Source organism: Pseudoliparis swirei, chromosome 15 (assembly GCF_029220125.1).
Source record: "Pseudoliparis swirei isolate HS2019 ecotype Mariana Trench chromosome 15, NWPU_hadal_v1, whole genome shotgun sequence".
NCBI classification, from domain to species: domain Eukaryota; kingdom Metazoa; phylum Chordata; class Actinopteri; order Perciformes; family Liparidae; genus Pseudoliparis; species Pseudoliparis swirei.
The window spans coordinates 8,091,261-8,108,681 of NC_079402.1; positions in this window are offsets into that span (position 1 = coordinate 8,091,261).

A 17,421-nucleotide genomic window follows, 5' to 3' on the forward strand; every position below is an offset into this window, starting at 1 on the left:
ACAGTATTTCACTGCAAAATCTTTAATGAAAATTACTGTAAATTTATGGTTTTCGTCCTTTATTTGAAGTAAGGTATTTTACCTTAAATTTACGGTTTTTGTTTGGCAGCCGTAGCTGCCACTCATTTGACCTTCTTTTTACGGGTTTTTTTCTTACAGTGCAGCAGCATGTCATTCTGTCTCTAGTGTCGCGTTAACACGACTCCGATCTCCGTCTCGCGCGCCGCAGAGCTCGGATGCCGGCGTGTCTTGGCGCACATTGAGCGAAAAAAGTCACTTGCAAAATGAGCTTCCAATACACCACTTCAATCTAAACTATGTCCGCTTTCATGCAGACGGTCGTGCTGTTCATCGGTAATGATCCTTCCGCAGGTTCACCTACGGAAACCTTGTTACGACTTTTACTTCCTGTAGATCAGAGGTCTCAACACGTCGATCGCGACCTGCCAGTCGATCGCGGCGTAGTGTTGGTAGATCGCATGACATTAAAAAGATTGGCCCGCCCCCTGACATGTTCTCTATAGCACGTCTTTGTTCTTTTATTAAACTAAACGTCTGTTGTTGATCGTATCTCCACAGCAGCATGTCATTTCTGTCTCTTCGCGTCGCGTTAACACTTATCGATCTCCGTCTCGCGCGCCACAGAGCCTCCGTGCGCGCGCATCGGGACCGAGCAAAAAAAAAGTCACTTGTCAATCTGTCCACCTGTCCGTGTCCGGGCCGGTGAGGTTTCAGCTTTGCAGCGGTGTCCCCGCCGTCCCTTTCATCATGACCCCAGTTCATGAAGAAAACCCACACAGTCAGTTTGCCTCAGCAGCTGCTAAAGGAAGACTAGGTGGAGTTAATGGTTGACAAACAAGAGAAAAATGTTCTGTTTAACCCTCCTGTTACCTTTACATTTACTAACATATTTTACCCTCGGGGTCAATTTGACTCCAGCAATTAAAACCTCCAGAAAATTATTAGAATTAATATTGCTTCCCAAGTTTAAGTGTGAGGTACTTTATGTTTGTTTGTTGACTACCTAAATAGCCCTTTAAATAAATAAAAAAGTTGATATTTCTTATATGTTTGACACAGTGAAAAACAGCCTGGGGTCAAATTGACCCCAAAGAACACCGACATTAAACATTGAATGGGGTCAAATTGACCCCAAAGGTAACAGGAGAGTTACACATTCTGTTTAGGATGAAGATGTATTAATGTTCCATATGGAAGAAAACTGCTAAATAACTGCTGAGTTGCAGCACCATTGTATAGAAGAATGTATAAATGTATATATCCATCTTTTGTCATAAATCTCTATGTTCTCACAAAATATACCGAGAATATCGGTAATATGTGATTAATCATGATTAATCCACAAAAACCTGTGATTAACCCGATTAACATTTTTAATCGTTTCACAGCCCTATTTAAAACATAAGACTTCCTTATTTACATGTGCAAGTGTACATAAAATCCACTACAACCTAACAGTGGCCTGCACAGGACTCTCTCTCACTTCTGATGCTGACCTAGCAGGACCTAGGTCATAAACTGTAGTGTATTCATTTTCAGATGCCCCCTTTGAATGTGAAAAGGATCCACATCTCAGTTGATTGAAAGTATGAAAAATTAACTAAAAGACGGGTTTTATAGATTTTTAAAAGGGCAATTGACACGTGACAGTTTCCTCTTGTGAAGGTTGTGGAGGTATTTTCACCACATGACCTCAATGTCTTATATTTAGGTAAATATGATATGTTGAATATAAAGCAGTAAGGTTATTTTAGACACAATTAGCAGGTCAAGGGTCAGTCTGCAGAGTAGTGTGTGTGTGTGTGTGTGTGCATGTGAGTGTGTGTGTGAAAAGATGTCAGTGTGTCATAATTTGTTTTAATTTATCATTATCATTTCTAATTACAAATATTTGACACACAGTGCTGTAGTTGCAGACACACGTGGGTCGCTGTTCTGTCTGGTTGGTGAAGTCATGCATTGTGTGCTTCTTTACGTGAAAGCGACAAAGGAGAAAACGAGGTAAAGTGACGTACTTCCTGTCCTAGCCCATAAATACAAAATGCTGGCATGAAAATAACGGTAAGACATGAAACGCACCAAAACCCCTGTCATTAATTAGCTATTAACCTGCATAATAATTAGTCCAATGGATTTGGTTAAAAATGAATTGCTAGCAGGCTAACGTAAACACGTAAATGCACGTAGGGACACCCCCATTCCCTGCATCTCTCGTGTGACCTTCGACCTGATTACATATGAGGTCACTTGGGAATCCCCAATGAAGGAAACATTTATGAATCAGATTAGGTGGAAAAAAAATACCGTTATGGTAGACACAAACAATTCCGATGACACATAACCAATGGCAGACGCCAAATGCTGTCATATTGCGCAGGGGATACAAAAAATATATGGAAATTAAATGATCCCATTCATTCAAAATAAGTAATGAGGTGACAAGTTTGTTAGCAATGAAGCAAAAAGACTTTTCCCAATACGTTACTTCATAATTTTTGACCACAAGATTGTGGTCAGGTAATTTTCATTGCGTTGCGTTTGTGTCCTTTAATTTAATTTAATTCAGTTTATTTTGTATCGCCCATTATTAGACATACGTCATCCCTGTCCCAGGACCTCAAATCGGATGAGGAACAAAATCCCCAAAAATAGAAAAAAAACTTTTACGGGGAAAACAGGGAAGAGACCTTCAGGAGAGCAACAGAGGAGGATCCCTCTCCCCATATGGAGAGAAGCAATAGATGGCATGTGTACAGAAGGCAACATTACAGAGTTACAACATATTCAATGAGTATGAAAGAGTGTAAGAATAGTTGGTATAGTCGTCATGAACCTTGTCGCTTGAGTCCCTGTTTGGCTTGGGTAGATATTACCATTGAAGGGAGACCGTGCTTTCCCCAGACAAGGCTTACGTGTCTCAGGAACGGATGGCTGATGTTGTGATACAGGGTTGGGTGACCCTCACCTATGGTAAAAAAGGAGTGCGATAGCAAATACAAGCTGCCGAAAAGAGCTTCATTCAATAGGGCTGCAGCTCCTTCGTGTTGAAAGGTACAAGCTGAGGTTGCTTGGGCATCTGATCAGGATGCCTCCTCGACATCTCCCTTTACAATCTTTCCGGGCACGTTCAACTGGTGAGTCCCTGGGGTAGACCCAGAACATGCTGGAAGGATTATATAGCCTGTCTGCCTTGGGAATGCCAAGCGTCTGGAATACCCTGCTAAGCCTGCTTCCCTCCCTGCTACTCCAGCCCCTGATAAGCGGAAAGTTGATCTATGGATGGACGTTTTGTTTGCTTCGGTTTTGCTTTACGTGGTTGTTACCTTGGCTTTTGCTCTCTATCTTAAAAGCTTAAAATAGATTACTTGGCCTAAAGACAGCCTGGTCTTTGTTATATACTGGCAGCAATATAAAGAGTATGCTAAACATATAGGACTAGTCCCTTGAAGGGCAGAAAAGAAGAGAATCACTACCAGTGTATTTTACAATCCAGGACTGGTGTCAAATGTAGCTTAGCGAAAATTCAGACAGGAAGACAGTGGGTACAGCTGGTTCATTCACAAGTCTTGCAGCGATTACTCCATTAGCTGATTGGGGGCGGGCCCGATGAATGAACCAACCATTTAGAGCCAGCCCAGTTGGATAAGCCTATCACAGAGTCGTTGGTAACACTTTAAAGTTCTGTTCTCTGCTGCTGTCAGTTGTCGTTTCAGCTCGCGTCGTTTCGTATGGGGAGATTGGTCCTCTGCTGATTGCATCTAATTATTGGGAGCTGAAACATGTCAGATTCCGATTGTGGTTATCTCGTGGAGAGGTGTGTTCAGTGGCAGCCGGCGGGCTGCCCTGCTCAGGTATACTCACCCAGTGCGGTGTTTCTAGCAGCGAGCCTGCTCCACTAGCAAGTATGGCTAGTTAGTTAGCTGCTATCAGCTGCTCCCTCTACGGCGACGGGACCGGAAGAGCGGGTGTATGCCGAGGCTGCAGGCGAAGAGGAGCACGGCGCTTCTGGTATTTGGTACGCCAGGAATTCGTCTCCTCTACGATTGACAACGGCGTCATCTCCGCCCTGCAGTCACGGTGTAGCTTCATGCACACCATCGATGCTCTCTTCAAATCGGTAACCGCTGTGTCTTTATTACGTTGTTTCGGCGGCGCTAACTGGGCTCCGTGAGGTGAACCGGAACACTAAATAAGTGCACGCTGAGTTCAGACTCGCGCCAAGCTCCGGACCGTCTTTTCGATTCAAGCAGTACGAACCAGTCCTTCCAGTCACGGAAGGGGAGCGTGTTCGAAAGTGATGCCGTTTGTGAAATGACATAGCGGGCAGCAGTTCATACAAGCGTTAATGTCACGGTAGGGCGGCGCCAGGCATGCACGCGCCAGGAGAAGTATCGCAGCCGGCGATTACTCTGGTAGTCCCGCTAGGGTCGCGGCTTGGTCGTGACATCGCATTGTCTAACGTGTATTCTGTGTTGACATAGCCTGGTAGTTGTATCAATGGATACGTAGTGTAAATAAAGGTTTCTAATTTAGGTTAACTTAAGGATGCAGTTGCCACTAAATAATACGTAACGTAGTTGACTACCGCGGTAAGTACATTTAGTGGGAGGATGTCAGCGAGAATAAAATATAAATATATTTATATATTGTATACAAATGAAAATAAATATTTTATATTTTAGTTTATATTTATAAAGAAGGTCGAAGTCATTGAGTCTGTAAAGTCAATAGAGCCGATGTAGTCCGGGGCAAGTGTCAGCCTGTACAGGACAGCTGGGACTAACGCGGTGCCCCTTAAGGCTGACTAGAGCAAACATTAAGCCGGTAAGGCTGGCGTGAGCATTGAGGCCTGTAAGACTGGCTGGAGCTAGCATTGACCCTGTAGAAGCTGGCCGCAGCGAGCATTGAGCCTCGGAAGACTGGAGCAAGCATTGAGCCTCGGAAGGCTGGAGCAAGCGTTGGGCCTGTGAGACTGGCTGGAGCGAGCCGTGGGTCTGGAAGGCAGGCTGGCACGAGCATTGAGGCCTGTAAGACTGGCTGGAGCTAGCATTGACCCTGTAAAAGCTGGCCGGAGCGAGCATTGAGCCTCTAATGGCAGGCAGGGGCAAGCATTGAGCCTCGGAAGACTGGAGCAAGCATTAAGCCTCGGAAGGCTGGAGCAAGCGTTGGGCCTGTAAGACTGGCTGGAGCTAGCATTGAGCCTCTAATGGCAGGCAGAAGCAAGCATTGAGCCGCTAAGTTGGGGAGTGGGAGTCGATCTGTTGAAACTTGAGACTTTCAAAGATTGACTTTCTTTCTGCCTACCGGTTTGTGGTAAGATGGCTTTGCTTGGTCACATATTTGTAGTTGGGTAGCAGAATAAGGTAAAAGCCAGAGTGGGCTTGTTAGGATACAACATTTAGAAGTATAATCGAGGTAGCGTGGGGTTTAGTGTTTTCTTTAAATAGTCATTAAACGTTAATTCAACAGCTCGTCTTTAAATGTGGTAATAAGTTTTCAGAAGAAACAGGATTTCAACTTCAGTGTGGCAATTCATATTCACCGCTAGCTGGGTGCTGGACACCTGAGGAGTAATTCAGCGGGCAATCTGATTGGCAGGTTAGTACTGTTGCATGTGGAATGACTCGAGAGGTAAGAAGGTAGAATAGAGAGTAAGTATCTATTAGGGGTAGGTCCAGCGGGAGGAGGATATCGGCTGGGTCTTGACCCTTGCATAAAGGACTGCATAAACGCTTTGGTGTGAGCGCGGCAGTATAGTCGTGGGCGTCTGCGGAGGCTTGGTCTAGGATGCAAGAACAAGTAAAAGAGTTGACGCTTACTCACTCTCCTGGCCATTGGTACATTCGTCAGAGGTATCATACCTGACGAATGCGCGTTTATGGCCTACTCTCTGGATATGGCATCGGCCTATCTCAAATTTTCCCGATATTATCTATCTTGACGGGCCGGTATGACTTGCGGGGCAGGTTGTTGGACAAGTTCTGTATGGAGTTGCGTTTGCTGCAAAGGCTGATGGTGCATTTCCCTGATGCAGTCAAGGGCTACACGGATGCAGGCCATCCGTGGTTTTGGGGGGTTACTGGCCTCCCTCTGTGACACAGTTGCAGTCCGTCAATGGTGATCGTTAAGCAACTTCATTAGCTTAGGAGACGCTCAGCTTCCTAAACACCTCAGGCCATTTTCGGATCCTGGATGGTCTTCCCGGGCAATACTCCAAGCATCTAGGCAGCTTGGGATGGGAGGGCCTCCTTTCTGCGATCAACGAAGCATTATGTAGGTCAAAGGGGTAGCACAGAGGCTGCTACTTTGGCTAACCCCTAGGCATCACAGTTGCACTGATGCCGGGAAGGGGACAGCTGTAGACCTTTACCCTGACCTCAACCTAATGCTGGCCAGTCATAAATCATTGAAGTCCGACACTATATGGTAAGTCATTCATATAAATTGGGTGTGGTGTCCGTTCAAGTATTGGTTGGCAGTGACTTGTCAGTCATCTTATGTACAGCCGTATCTCACCATAGCTAAGGTTCCAGATCCGCTCGCTAACACGGACGTGTGGAACCATGCTGGTGCGAGGGGATCCGTTTTCTTGTGAGTTTCCTCAATGTCCTGCTTCTACGTTGCCTCATCTAAACGTGGGCTTCTAGCATTCTCTAGTTTCACGTAGCCCTTAACTAACATGACGCATGCTTGAGTACCTCTTGGTTCGGCCTAAGACTGGCTCCTCTGCTCCTCTCTTCCTTCCCCCGGGGAAGGTGGCCATATCTCAGACTTGGTTCCGGGGTCATTGGAAGGTTATCCTCCCAAATAGCAACTTAGCCTAGCCAAACTACTCGGGGCATTCTTTCCGGATAGGGGCTGCTACTTCGGCAGCCGCCAAGGCATCTCCGCCTCAACTCTCCAGAGAATGGGGAGGTGGTCCTCCTCTGCCGTTGGCTCCGACATCCGGCTGGACCTCGACACCATATGGTCAAGTCAAAGGTCCCTGAAACCTTAAATTGGTAAGGTTTACATATAACTGGTGGTGGTGTTCATGTCGCGGCTATGCTAGCCTTAAATCTAAAAGAAGAAGAAGAATATTTTCCTGCTTTTACGTTGTCTCGCCTAAACGTGTTCTTCTAGCATTCTCTGGTTTCACGTTGCCCTTAACTAGCGTGAAGTTTCTACTTCCTGGTTGGCGTTGCCTATCTTAACGTAATAGTTAGCGGTTTTACGTTGCCCGGCTTAACGTGATCTTTTCTTAATTTCCTAGGTGAACGCAATCCTGCGTATCGGTATTCTTCTTATTTTCCTAGGTCTCCGTTACCTGGCAAAGCGGATTATCTTCCAATTTCCAGCAAAAAAATCAGGCAAAAGATGGTATGGAAACCCGCTCTCGTTTATAGGTCCGGGGAGGGCCGTCACAAAGCTGACATAATATTCCTGTTTCCGGGTATTTCTTGTTTCTGGGTCTGCGACGAACCCGTCCAACGAGGACAGTCTTTTTCCCGGACGTACTTCCCCGGATGCGTGGGAACGCCAGAGTCCGACAGGGTCTAACGAGAAGCGACCAACCGATACAAATCCGACTCGAACTGTCCTGCGGTCTTGAAAGTGACCCCTACTATCCTGTTCTGCGGTCTACACAGGACCCCAACCTGTCCTTGTCTGCGGTCTACCCATGACCCCAATCTATTCTTGTCTGCGGTCTAACTTGACCCCCGCTATCCATTCGGGGATCTTAAAATCCCCTTCTCCTTTGAAGTGGTAGTTCCTTTCCACACTGTCCAGTTCTGCGGTCTACTCGACCCCCTCCTGTCCTTGTCTGCGGTGCGTCTTCACCCCTAATCTGCCTTTCTGCGTCATTTCCGACCCCGCTATCATTTTCGGGATCCGGTCGGATCCTGCTGTCTTAGTGCTGTATATCTAGATCGGCACTATTAGCTTCTGCGGTCGATAGAGGCCCCGTATCCTTGTCTGCAGTCCTTGAGGCCTTCCTCTCTTGCTTTTAGCTAGACCTTCTTAACTCTGTGATGTTTACTATCCCGGCTAGCATTAATCCCTTCGAACCATAACTAGTGGTTTCATGAAATGGTTCTAGGGGTGCCTAGGAAACTTCTGCGGCTGTAGGTAAGGTTGCATTTATTTTATACAGATAAAATAATTCTCTTTGGGGGGATTCTGCCTGCGCAGATATCAGCATCTCTACCCCTGGTTTATCCTACTTCAGGATGGAGTCCAATCGCCAAAAAAGACTTTGCACTATTGCAATATTCTATTGTAATAAATGATTGTTCCACTCTAAATACCCGTCTCTCCTGATTGAAATGCCTCGATGTTTGCATAGGATGAGTCAAGGATTAGTTACGCATGTAGCACTTTTGCGTGTGTTTTGTAAACTAATCAAAAAGTGTTTCCAAATGAGTCCCATTTCCTAAATCAAGTTGGCCTGAACCTTGAACCAAGACCACCATTTTTTCCTAACCTTCAAGCGTTCTAAACTGCCTAAATGTTAACAAAAAACTTTAAATCATGCTTTTCTTTTTGACAGGAGCAGATATTGTAGGGAAAACAAATAAAATACAATGACAGGGAAGGCATTGCAGATATGTTGAATGTTTCCTTGCAATACATATAAAAGCAAACAGTCCAAGCGGCATAATGTTTCCTGCAAAATGTATTTATATAATGAAATTCCATGTGCATGAATGCCCTCTCCAGGAGACGGGCTTGAACATTGTCATAATCAGAGATAGAGTGTGAACTTGCTTTAACATTGCTAAAAGCATGCCTGCTTATGCATTCAGCTAAATATTCAGTCTCTTAGAAAAAGAATGACCAGACAATGTGCGTTACAGCCGCACTGCAAAAGCCTCCGTAACAGGGACATAAAATGAGACAGAATGAGAAGTGACAGAATGTGTTTCACTTCACAGACACAAGAGGAGGAAATGTAATGCTCAATCAAAACTATACATCCAAAGAAAAACAATTCTCTCTTTTATTATGGCAATATCAACGTAGCAATATTTGGGCATTTTACCATCATGAGTTTTTCTTTTGAATTATACAGACATTGTTTGCTTCACTGGCAATGCACTATGCAAGTATTATTGATTAACAGATCCTAATGCAATTTGTATGGAGCAAACCCGTGTTCAGGCAACAAATCTACTTTGTTAGGTTGAAGAAAACTTGGTTCGGGGAACAATAACTGGATGTGGCTAGAATAAAGTACAGGTCATGTGACAACTCAACAATGCCTTAATATTTCACATGACCTTTCCTAGATATAGCTACAGTGTCTGTGAACAGTCTTTACTGTTGAATTAGTATTTAACACACTCACGTGTGGTATTTCAAGCACAGTTTTTAAAGCTTTTTTTGAGGACTATTGTTTTTCAAGTGTGTCCTTGATTCCTCTTCATATAACTCACAGGGTCACATTTGAAGCAAATAATCAATGGTTTGAATGAAGAGTTGGATGTTTCATTCTGTGCACAGTACATTTATTACCTTTTGGGGAAAAATATGCCACCTTTTCATGTGGATGTCCCATCAGTGCGGGAGGTAATATAGAATATACACTTTTATTAATCCCCAAGGGGAAATTAGTTCTCTGCATTTAACCCATCCTTAGGTATTAAGGAGCAGTGGGCTGCGGTGAAGCGCCCGGGGGTTCAGTGCCTTGCTCAAGGACACTTCGACTTGCAACTAATGGGAGGCGGGATCGAACCCACAACCCTGCGGTTGCAGGACGGCCCTCTTACCCCACTGAGCTAAAGCCGCCCAATAGTGGCGACTATGGGTCAGTGGTTAGCAGGAGGGCTGTCTTTCAATCAGGGGGTTGGAGGTTCAATCCCCGCCCAAGTCGATGTGTCCTTGAGCAAGACACTTAACCCTGAATTGCTCCCTGTAGTTGCATCTACAGTGTATGAATGTAACAGGATTGTAAGTTGCTTTGGATAAAGGCGTCAGCTAAATGACATGTAATGTAATATATCTTCTATATCCTTAATTGCCTTTCACTCATCGTAAAACACAAACAAAAGGAAACTCACCAAACAACATATTGGTTAGCTTTTCCACTGTTCCAACAATCTGCAAATTTGGTTTGTGTAAAATAAATAAATCCTTAATTCACTGTAAAAAAAAAAAAAAAAACATAACCAGAAAGCACAAACATTTTCCCTCAAATTGTAACTGGCAAAAAAGCAACACTGTATTTTACATGCTTGATTTCAAGGAGACACGTTTGCTCCAATACATGTGTACAAACAAATCGAACATGTATGAGAATGCAATGTATCCCTGCAGAACGTGGAAAGTTATATTGCCGGAGACATTTTTACGTTGGAAACAAACTAGAAGATTATTTAGCCAGTTAAGATAAGATAGGACCATTTTGACAATCGTGATTGTTGGCCACCCTTATCGAGCAATGTGAAGGATTTGCAGGCTTAATCTCAACCACTCCGAATGGCTAGGGAATAACACAATCTAATACCTGATAATATCAAACATATTTACAACTCAAGATGATCACTTAAAATTCCCAAAGTAGAGATTGACAAAACGCATAGCTTACAGCAGTGGTCCCCAAACTACGGCCCGCGGGCCGAATCCGGCCCGCCTCCACATTTGGACCGGCCCCCTGAACAATATCAGAGACGCGTTCCGATTAATTATTTTTTTCACCCTGCCCGCTGCCGTTGAGAGTGCAGTGAGACGCGGAGAAAATGTGAAGTGGTGCTCTTCGCAATAAAACATCTTTGATGGGACGTGTCGCGTCTCGGCCAATCAGCATTCAGATGTCGACAGCGTTTGGGAAGTTAGGTTAGCTTGAATGTTAGTCCGCTACATCTGCTGCTGTCACGCTGCACGGTGTAGCGATACTAACAAGTACCGTGCGTTAAAACGATGTGATTTAGCATATTTTAATATCGATACCTCATTAAAGAGCGATCAGGCGCACGCAATGCTCCGCTCTGTTAAATGCTGTCTGCAGCGCAGTACTCACAGCGGTGAGTGTGCTCACCTGTGTGCGCGCATCACATCTGAGCGATGCACACAGGTGAGCACACTCTCACTAGCACCCCCCTCCCGGCTGGCCTCCAGCAGACAAGGGAAACGTTATGTGGCCCTCTCAGGAAAAAGTTTGGGGACCCCTGGTTTACAGTGATGTCAGAGCCAAATACCATTCTCTGTCTGGACATCGGTGACATATTGAGGGGCTGACATATGTTTTACTTCGGCTTAAAACTCTGTCCTTCATCCGTCTTGTTATCCATCTAGTGTGAACATGAAATCCTTTCCAAATAGGATGTTTACTTTATAGGGCTTTGAGTTAGCCATGATGTTTTTTTTTATTCACAAAAATAACAAGTAAAAAAGTAATTCATGACAAAATGTTAAATAGCCTCTGATGACTCAAAATCGAATGGTTGGTATTTGCAATCTTGACCACCATCACTGCCAACGTTTTGGTTTGTTGGTTTGCTTGTCGTTTCTCAGACAGATAACGAAAAGAAGAAAAAGCTAAACCAATTTTTTCGGTAAATTTAAGAGCGGATCCAAATCACTGTGCGGAAACCCAGTTTGTTTTTCCTTTTTGGAAACAGCCTTGACAGAGGTCGGCTCTTATTGAATACCCTTCTAGTTTCTACATGATTCTCAATTTTTATAATTGCAGTCAAACAAATGACGAGCAGCACTTTATCCTGTGTGGAGTGATGTTAGGACACAGTGGCACATTATCAGTCGCAATGTCTATTTGAATCTCTCTGTCTGCAAGGGATATGAAATAACCGATGCAGAATTTGGAATGTCTGCAATGGATAAGAAATAAGAAATAATATAAGGATATCAAGATGGCACAAAAGTAGAGAGGCTAGAGAAGAGGAGAGTTAATTAAAAGTCGAAATGCTGCAGTCGGCACGGTGAGGGCAGATCAGTGGGGGAGGAAAACATGTTAAGCTGCTGTAGTTATGTTTTGGTTCCTCGTACCTCCTACCAGTCAGAGAGCCATACATAATGATGTGATATGCATTCATGAAGAGGAAACAAACTGCACTCTGAGATGAATAAGGGTGTTCAAAGGGACCTCTGACACAACCATGAAGGAGAGGTGCTTCAGAGAGAGAGAGCATGAGAGACGGTTTAAGGAAAGCATTTCTGCAGTCTAGACTGTTAACATACACATACAATCAATTGCTCATTCAAACCCTCCACATCATCACTTTAACCATTATACTGAACATTCTTGACTTCATTTGAAGATATCAGTCAGTAAATCCTTTTAGCTGTCTGCCTAAAGTTGCATCATGTGTGAGAAAGAAATATATAAATACTGTGTGACATGCATACAGTATTTCAGACTATAAACCAGACACCACAACAAACCAACATCGGATTGGACTGGGAAGTGTAACGGTAGCGTGATGTATTATAAATCTGGTGGCGCATCTCATGCATTAGGTTGAGCCACTCATGATCAGGTCCCACAGTAGATAAGTTAGGAGTTATTCTATTTATTTTGAAGATAATTTCCTTCTTTTTTTTTTAACCCAATTCAGCAACAGAATGAATGACTGAATGATTTATGTTCTTTAACATCCTGATGGAACCGGCAGTAAATCGTGCAGGGTTAAGTACATAGTGGAAGTCATTAGCTCGAGAGCAAGAAAGCTGCAGAGTTGTCACGTTGAACATGTAGTAACCGAGGACTTTCATCCAAATGTGTGAAAAAACTATATATCAACTAGGAAATGTGGCCTAAAAGTGTACGTATTGTACACACTTGAAAACACTCATGAAATCGAGGGTCACATACTTAGCGGTAGGAAGACTTATGCTTCCACAGCCCAGCTGTCAGTTTGAAGGATTGCAGAGAAGAGGTGGGTACGCTCACTAAAAGGTGTAATCGGTCAGCCGCAGCTCCCTTCACACATGCACTGCAATGAGCGGCGTACGCGTAAAACTCGCCCTGGCTAACTCTCTTTGACTTTCACATGCAAAAAACACCCACACTATCCCATATGCACACACAGACACATGGTCATTCATGCACAAAAAAACACCATCAATCTCCAGATGCTGCCTTGCTTTCATAAACGCTGAGTTCTTGCTCTTAGGCGCATGCCATCCCAGGTAAAGTACAATCAATATCATCACTCAGAGGTGAGGTAGACGACTACACAGAGATAGGGAGTATAGTAGTAAACAGAGTCTAGTGCATAGTGTAGCAAAGGCAACTGGTGATGAATGACAGAAAAAGAGACGGATGTGTAAATGTTTTTGAGTCAAAAAGCTCATAGAAAATTAGCGCCGTAATGCTGGGAAAGCTCCACACCTCTCTTACTGTGAGAACATTCTGAGTCATCGTCCATCAAAACAAGTTAGAGTTTTGCTTATCTCAGACGAAAGTCATCCTTTCCCACTGCCGTGTTTAAGCCCTGAATGTAGCTGATGACACATTTCTGTTTTCAAATTGTCCAGTGCTTGAAGTCGAAAAAGAAGTGCTTGTGTTCTGGCCGGAGCCAGCAATCTCTTGATACTTATTCATTTTTATTAATTAGGGTCGACTGTGGGTCAGTGGTTAGCAGGTCGGTCTTTCAATCAGAGGATCGGCAGATCGATCCCCTGCTCTGCTCGCCCTAGTCGATGCGTCCTTCAGCAAGACACTTAACCCCAAATTGCTCCTCGTAGAGTATCAACAGTGTATGAGATTCTAAGTCGCTTTGGGTAAAAGCCTCAGCTAAATGAAATGTAATGTAATTATTTCTTTAAGTTTCTTATACTCATTACTTTACTGTCAGTCATATTCAGTTATAATTTAATTGTAATACTGTTGTACTTTGGCTATAGATCTTCCTTAGCTATAATACCCCAACAATATTCTCAATTAAACTTTAGAAATTTGAGGTGTTGTGTTTGTTTATCTATAGTGTTAACATATCCTGTGTTCTCTGGAGACTTATTATTATTATACGATGCCTAGAAGAAGGAAGCAACACCAGCCACACAAACAGGATGTGAGCCCACATAAAATGGAGGAAAATATAGAAAAGGCCCTCAGAGACATATAATGATATATTGATATATATCATAATGTTTGCAGACCTGTTTTTTTCTACACTATATACAACTGGTTCCCAACCTCTTATGACTTTATTTTAATAATTTGATTCAATAGCCTTGGAGCACTTCAGTATTTCTGAAGAAAAAGCAAAGATTTGAGAAAAGTCGAAAGCAAAACTATGATTCTGCAACTATGTCAGCGACACATGGGCACAGCAGTGCTTTGACCGAATGCTAAAGCTAACATGTTGATGTGAGCTATCATGTTGACTGTGCTCACTATATTAGTTGAGCACGTTAGTGTCGCTTACAACTCCATCAACACTAAACCCAAAGCACAACTGAGACTGATAGGAAAGTCGTTAATTTGAGATAAATGCTTATAAACCACAGTGTTTGACAAATATACATTTATACCAGGTGATGGCACTGAATGCAGAACATCATTACAGTTGTAAGTAGGACAGGTCACTAGAATATACACTTTTATTAATCCCCAAGGGGAAATTAGTTCTCTGCATTTAACCCATCCTTAGTTATTAAGGAGCAGTGGGCTGCGGTGAAGCGCCCGGGAAGCAACTGGGGGTTCAGTGCCTTGCTCAAGGACACTTCGACTTGCAACTAATGGGGAGAGCGGGGATCGAACCCACGACCTTGCGGTTGAAGGACGGCCCTCTTACCCCACTGAGCTAAAGCCGCCCCTAGAGGTCACTTAAGACTTTCCTCTTTGACAGAGCTTATAGTTAGGGCTGAATCAGGTTTGCCCTGGTCCAGCCCCTTGATATGCTGCTATAGGCTTATAGCTGCCGGGGGACGTTTTAGGATGCACTGAGTACCTATCTCCTCTTTTTTTCTCTCCTTAAGGATGAATTTTCATCTCTCAATCACACGTTACTAACTCTGCTTTCTCCCGGAGTCCTTTTGACTTCACGTCTCATGGGGTCATCGGACCCTATGAGACGGCATAGATCTATCTGCCTGATGGATCATCGAGGTCTGGGTCGTGGAATTCCTGCTCCTGACTACGCCACTGTCCTGTTGAGACTCCGCCCACTGTTGAGACTCCGCCCTCCTCCTCCCCACCGCCATCTGCCTGATGGATCGTGGAGGTCTCCATCGTGGAATATGCCTACTATGAACTATTCATACACTCTGTCATATTCATTGAATGTATTTTAACTCTAAATCTGTCCTTCTGTACACATTACATCTATTGCATCTGTCCATCCTAGGAGCTCTGTTGCTCTCCTCCAGGTTTCTTCCCTTTTTTTCCCCCTGAAGGGTTATTTGGGAGTTTTTCCTGGTCCGATGTGAGGTTTTGGGGCAGGGATGTCTATGTGTACAGATTGTAAAGCACTCCGAGACAAATTTGTAATTTGTGAAATTGGGCTATACAAATAAACTGAATTGAAACTGAATTGAATTGAATAGAGGCTAAAACCCGTTGGTATGGAAGAAATACTAATAGGTATTCATGATACTTCAAGTTGAATGTACCAAACTAAACAAAACTACAGTTTTGTTTTGTGGGGAAAAGGGCACAGAAAGAGTCTGGACTGCATCTGTAAACTGTTACACTAATTCATTCTCCACTTACCAGGGCTCGAGGGAAAGAATTTAGGCTACGGCAGAACCAAAAGGATGTCTAAGTCTGCTATCTCGCTTTTTTTACCAAGACTAAGAGAGTAAAGAAGTCTAAATGAAAATCTTTATTTTTTTTCATCAAGTGTCGTTAAATCCTTTAAAGTTTCCAGTGTTGAGCATTCCCATTGGAAGATGTATTTATCAGATGCCCTTCGATAACTCTTCTACTGAAGTTATGTGGAATATTACCAAAAAACACTCTTTACTCTCACAACGGTGCTCTGTGGAACAGAGGTGTCTTTCAAATGCTGATTGCAGTGTTGAATAGCTTCATAGATAAGAAGAAGCAACTTTATCCGTATGTGTGTCAACAAGCGACACATATTTATACCCCCCACTGCATTAAAAAAACTTTTGAAGCCTCTCGCAATGCCAATCAGGATGTTGGATCATGAGATAAAGTTGACAGGGGATATCCCCAAAACACCAACCTCGCTTTGCCACTGAGTAGAATTGATTAAATTAATTTTCAACCAGCAGTAGCCTGTACCATTTTTCAAAGTTATTTATTTTCAAAATGGCATTGCTTACTTTACTGTAGAGCTTCATGTACTTTATTACTCAGGCTTTTTCTCCAATAAACATAATAACCAACCACTGAATCCAGAATAAAATATTTTTAGTATAGCTTCACAACGCAAAATTCTAGAACTGTGTATTATCAATTTCCCAAACTTTGTATTTATTTTGGTATAAAGATATTTTAACCTGCAGGGTACAGTATGTGATGTACTGGAATCTGCTCCCCAAACACGGATTTCGGCTGTGAACTGATGTGGTGTCTTTTAAGTTATTATACATTATAAATGATCAGTTCTACTCGTACTTTTTTAATGCATCCATAAGAAATACCGTCTGTAAAATGTTCATAGCCTACACTTGAGGGATCTGTGTAATGGCTTTCGGGCCATCACCCGTGGGTTTCCCCGCAAATCAGCAAGGATCAGCCACGACCACGGTTCGGTTCGACAACATTCTTTATTTAATCCAGCAGACCGCACAACGGCGCCTCTGCTCACCCTACTCTCCCCACCTCACTCTCGACTGCTCCTTTTATGAGAGCAGCGTCAGCCAATCAGCCAGGTGCTCTGGCTTATTTTACATCTGACAGTCACCAAACTACTCTATGACTTGATAGTATTAATTGATATTATAGTGCTTGTAATTGATTAAAAAGTTCAGCCAGACTTTGCAGTTCGATGAGTTATGTTTTGCTTGCGCTGCATATGTTCTTCTGAGCAGGCTGGGGCCCTTGTTCCATAACAAACTGCCAGGTCCTGCATGGATATGGTTTCCATTCTCGTGGCGCTGACATCATTGTGTTTTATCACTGCTTGTGCGGCCTGTTTGCTGATGATAGACTTTTGTAAAATCAGGCAAGTGTTGGTAGTTTGATTGTATTCTGTGTCATACTTTCCTCTCCACATGCAAACAGTTGTTTTTGTTTGCATGTTTTCTTCCTTACATATGGCAGCATCTACATTATTCAACACCAATAAAGAGACCATAAATAGAAACTACTTTTTTTAATATGAATGGTTTTGGATGGTGGGCTTCAACCGATTAAAATAAGTTTGGATGCCATACATTTGGCAGAAAAAAGACAAATAAATGAATTTTAAATGTGTCGGCTTGTAAGGCATGTATGTATTGGAAAGCCATACTCCTGCTGAACCTACAAGGTGAAGGCAGTGAATC